Source organism: Cajanus cajan, chromosome 1 (genome assembly GCF_000230855.2).
Source record: "Cajanus cajan strain Asha chromosome 1, NIPB_CcT2T_4, whole genome shotgun sequence".
Taxonomy (NCBI): domain Eukaryota; kingdom Viridiplantae; phylum Streptophyta; class Magnoliopsida; order Fabales; family Fabaceae; genus Cajanus; species Cajanus cajan.
The window spans coordinates 83,198,953-83,205,115 of NC_138517.1; positions in this window are offsets into that span (position 1 = coordinate 83,198,953).

A 6,163-nucleotide genomic window follows, 5' to 3' on the forward strand; every position below is an offset into this window, starting at 1 on the left:
AAAATAAAAAAGTGTTCAAAAATAAATCTTGTTGATTTAACAAAGATTCACAAATTCTCCTAGATAAATGAATCACATAGAAATACATCATCAAATTTCAAAAACTAAAACAAGTATTCAATATAATAATTACAAAACAGAATCTAACATGAAGTCCTAAACACAAAGAAATCAACAAAATGAAATTCTTAACTAAACTATGATGTCACATTCTATCAAAACGTGAACCTCAAGCAAGGTTTAAATCTTGTCCCCAACATTGTAATATCATGTTGAATCTCACCTACAACAACATTCTCATAAAACAAATACAAGAAATAGAGAATAATTAAAAAATATTTCACTTTGAATCCTGACGCAAAATATAATAGGATGGTCAACACACAATAATACAATAAGACAAATGGAACATAATAACAATGTAACATAGTATCATAATTTATCATATAACAATAAGGTAAGACACAAATGATAATACAACATGTTCCATTACAACACATCAATAATTCACTACATAGTCTCACTTCACACATGTAATGCAATGGACACAAACTCTATAGTAAATACATGTGGTACCCATTGAACACACCACAATGCATTGTCATACGACAATGTGCAGAGTAGTCTAGAAAATCATGTCAGGTCACATCCTCATAACACTCTACACTTGGAGGAGATACACCAGGGTTTGGTTAGGACAATTGTGTCACACAAGTTCCACCCCATGCACGCAATTGGGGAAACTAGGGGTTCCCAGACCCAACTGTCCCGAAGGTCATGAATCCCTAAGCTTTTATACAAGAGAGTCTTCCTTAGAGCATATTCCATATCATACTCATCCAACAAAAATTATGCATATAATGCATGAATGTCAAAGAACGTATGCATAAACTTTTGATGATGCCAAAGTATTGAAGAAAATAAAAGGTCAAGATAAAGCAAGTTAATCAAGAAGAAAAATCTCAAGAAATAACTAGATAAGTCTTGACTACTTAGCTTGATATGTAAAATGAACTTTTAGAAATAGCAAATTTCACTTGGCCATTAAAATAGGATTTCAAAAAAATATAAATTTAGTCTTTTTGAATATAAGAATAAGTTTTTGAAAAAGAAGGTAACAAAAGTGTTCAAAAAGATTTTACAAAAATATTTTTGACTAAAAATTAGAAGTTTCCTATAATCAAAAGTTTGTGTAACAAATATAGTAATATTTGTCTAGTAATCGATTACCATCTTATGTAATCGATTACTTGAGCAAGGAAACTTTAAAGTTCAAATTTCGAATATAAAATGTGTTCTGGTAATCGATTACCAGACCTTGTAATTGATTACTAGAAGAGGGAACTTAAAAAATTTGAATTTAAAAGATACAACATTTCAATTTTTTAAACTTAATAATCGTTGTAATCGATTACCAAATCTTGTAATCGATTACCAGAGTAACTTATCTGAAAAACTATAAAGAGTTACAACTCTTCATGAAACACAACCTAAGAAACAATTGTCTATAAATACCTATAATTTTTCAGAGAAAGGTTATGAACTCTATTGTGAAAAAATCATATACAAAAACATCTTGGCCAAATTCATTAGCATTATTCTAAAGAGTTCATTAAGATCATCAAAGTGTAAAATCTACTCTACAAGAGAGTTATTCTGTAATTACCACTTGATAATTTGATCTGTAAAGGAGAAAGAGTTTTTCTCCTTGTTGGTTTTTGAATCTCAACACAAGGAAAGGGAGTTCCAAGGTGTTGGATGATTCACGTCTTGTAAGGTTTACAAGAATAGTGGAAATTTCAAGTTGGAGACTTAAGGACTGGACGTAGGCAAGATTGACCGAACTAATATAAAACGAGTTTACAATTCTTCTTTCCCTACACTCTTAATTACTTGTTACTTAATTGTGTTTGAGTAGTTTTGCATTATTAATCTTTACATACAATTTGTCTAAAAAATTGAATATATGAGAAAACATTTCTAAAAACTCATAAAAGTAGAAAAAATTGGATAACTTAATTCACCACTCTCTTAAGTTATATGAGGCTATTTGACTAACATAATGCATGTCACACAAGATTCGATATCACATCATTTCATCACAACCACATCCACAACTGTATATCCACAATTGATTATCACATGTTCACCTCGTGGCTAAGCCTCAACTCAAACTTTCCGTCATACAACTCTCACATGATCCACACACATCAATTGTACCAATGCTAGAGCACATCAATTAATTCATACATAGCTCAATATCATAATTACATACTCAATATATCATACTCAATTGTCGACATTAACTAATATAAGAGTCACATATTCACCATTCAAATACAATAATTACACAACGTCATTCAATATACCTCAAGATAGAATCATTAAGAAATAATTTAATCATATATTAATAAGTCAACCATAGTCACTAAGAGATTAATATCAAACTAAGCATTTAATATTAATAACTTAACTAATCTCGTAACATATTGATATCATACATTAACTCCTAAGACATCATTATTCCCAAAACACCTCAAGTCATTAATAATCAACTCATGTCATCACTTATTCGCAATTGTTCTCTCTTATTATTTCTCTTTCCTAAATATTGATATAGGGTCTAAGGTAAAGTCATTTATCATCATCATTCTCAAACTACATTTTCATAACTCAATCTCCTATAATGTGGTATGGTTTAAACACGATATCTAGCTAGTGGTATATACATGTTATCAAGTTATCTTAATTTTGTTAAAAATATAAAATAATTATCTATAATTTCTATGTTGACCTCAAGAGTTAATTTTTTCATCAACTATTTTTAAAATTTACAAAATTATATTATTTTAACCTAAATTTGACAGTTTGACTTTTGTTTACTAATTTTATCATAACTTGAGTTCTATACATCTTTTTGAGTGATTTCAACGACATTGGAAAGCTAACATTTGAGGCTACAATTCATATGAAGATCACAAAATCTAATTTTGACATTATCATCTTCGATGCAACGTTTTTCATGTCTGATGCAAAGAGGACATAACCTTTCTATCGCATATGCACCCAACATGACTGATGTCACGCCCGACATGAAACCTTGTAGGAGCAACGTCAAATTGTGCTTGACACAACCCACTTGAATCCCAATATAATACTAGTTCATGAGGAATCGATTGACTATGCAGAAATTGCATAATATGAACCTAAAACCTCAAAATTCCAAATTAATCAGTAAAAATCACGATTAGAGTTCAATACTACCCTATTATGCCATCAATCACTCAAATTCAACCTCAATTTCACGTATTCATTCAATTAACATTAGTCTTCACTTTGCCCTATAAATCAAAGGTTTTCTAAAGGAATTACAAACACTCACAAATTCTCAAACAATTCAAATTACATGAAATTAATTATAAATATAATTCAAACATCACATGTATCACACATAAGAAAAGTACAAAACACGAATTCATAAAATTACAAGACAAAATTGAGATTCCTTTCTTACAACATACAAGAGCAAATAAGAGATTGAGGGGTTAACTCTTAGAAGATGGTACCTTTTATTTTTGTTTATTTATTTCTATAATTTAAAAATCCCATAATTAATATAATTAATGTTTTATTTTATTATGTTGTTGCAGTTTCAATTTCTTATAATTTTTTTTGGGAAACCCTAGGAAGGAAATCTCTTAGGGACATTTAGTAAAGAAAGAGGTTTTTCATACCCATAAATCATGATTATTGGGAATTAAAAATTCCAAGAATCATGATTTTTAGAAATAACTAAAATTTGTTTGGTTATTCATAAAGGCATATTGCAATATTCATACAAGATTCTCAAAAAATTAAAGATTTTCATATTTGGTTATAGTTATATATTTTCAGGTTTATATTTTTTTACAAAAGTATTCTTTATTAAAATAATCTCATTAAATATATTTATATACTAAAATCTTATTACAAATATGACATTAAATTATTTTAAAAAGTTGAAAACTTATAGTTAAAATTATTTAAATATAGAATTCAACAAAAGAAATAAATAATAAAAAATGCTACATAATAAATAAGAAGGATAAAAATTTATTATTTCATTTCATTCAAATAAAAATAAATAAATAAATAAATGTTAACAAATATCATTAAATTACAAAAAAAAAATACTTTAATAATATTATTAAAATTAACAAGGTCAAGAAATAAATGAGATACAATAAAGAGAAAAAAATAGGGATGTGGGAGGGAGAGATGGACAAAGGGGGAGTGACAGTGAGAGTGACAGAGAAAGAGAGGGATAAAGAGAAATAAAACGAGAAAGAAGGAAAAGGGAGAGAAACATAGGAAAAGAGGGGGAGTGAGAGAGATAGAGAAATTGGAGAGAGAGAGGGGGAGACGGTGAGAGAGAGGACTAGAGGAGAGAGAGAAAGAAAGGGAGAAAAAGACAAAGATATTTTATGTTTTTAAAAAAGATATTATGATCTTTTTATATACATAAAACTTCCCTTGTAACTCAGAAAAAAGGAAAGTTAAATTCCTACCCGTCATGAAAATATTTTTATGGGAAAGATAGATAAGTTGTTCTCAAAAAATTATATTCTTAGGACTTTTTTTAAATAACTACTAAATATGAAAAACTAAAATTAAGATCGCTCACCTTCTTCTTTCTTTGCTTGCAGAGAGGGAAGGTTCTATTTGCTCGGTTGCATGTCATGACTTTATGAGCTTCTTTCCTTATATCCTTTACTTGCTGAGCTTACCCCCTTATATCGAAGCATGTACCTGCCTGTCTACTATTAGACATGAGCTCACCTCAACGAAGACTCTTTTCAAAAGAATCGCTTTAACCGTCTTGCTTGCTTTGAAGAGAACACCTACTGTTCGTTAACAGTTCCTTCTCCCCTCGTTTGAATAGGGATTATGATATGAGAACCTCATTCTTCTCAATAGCCCGCCCATGAAAACCTAGTTTGAAGAGAACACATGCTATTCTCACCCTAGACCAGTCATTTAGTCAACTAAATCTTTTCGTTGAAGTAGTTCCATCGATGAGAGCGAAATGCCAGTACAGTGAAAAGTTAGACAGGTGTGTGTTTGCCCTCTCTAATAAGAGAAAAGGAAATGCGGGGTGCATTACAAGTCAAGACCAGGTTTTGGGGAACGCTCTGATTGTTGTTGTTCTCTTTGCTCCTCCGGTCACCACAGAAAGGGATGAGATAGGACGAGCTAAGTCAGCAGTACAGTAGAATTCAACCTTATATCCTGTCAAATGCCCCCTTTAACAAAATTTTTTATGATTTATGAAGAAGTTTTATTACATGTAAATAATATAAGAATAAAATAAAACTATTGCATGAAAAAATTATGGTAAAGTTGTTTGTTTTATCATAAATAAGATAAGATTTGCTATAATTAATAAGATAAAATTTGCTATAATTAATACTTTTCTTGTAGGAAATCTCTTAAGAAAACAATATTATGATTTATGAAGAGGAATTATTACATACAAATAATATAAAAAAATTATTGTATGAAAAATTTATGAGAAATTTGTTTTCGCTTACTTATAAGATAAGATGTTTCATGAAAGAAATATCACATATCTATAAATGAGTTATGAATTCTAGATATCAAGTTTTTAAGACTTGGCCTTAGTTAATTTAAATAATAAATCTGTTTGATAAGATGTTTCATGAAAGAAATATCACATATCTATAAATGAGTTATGAATTCTTGATATCAAGTTTTTAAGACTTGGCCTTAGTTAATTTAAATAATAAATCTGTTCCTACCGTAAGTCTATTGTCATCGTTAGGGTTATCGCATTCGAGGTATTGTCCGCTTTGACTCGTTGGGCCGTCACGGTTTTGTCATTTAAAAGGCGCCTCGGTGGGTTAAGGAGGAATGATGTTTATAAACTACCCTTAACCTCGACTCCTAAGCGATGTGAGACTTTTAGGCATACCAGAACAAAATCTAATTTAAAACTTATGTTTATTTATTTGATTAAATAAATAAACTTTGATGAATAATTGACAAGTAAAATCTAAATAGTTAATATATAACTTGACTCGTTTATCCTCTCATTCATAGTTTTAAAAATCGGACCGGTCATCGAACCAGTTAAGGTATTGGGTCAGTGGATTAAAGGTTGAAC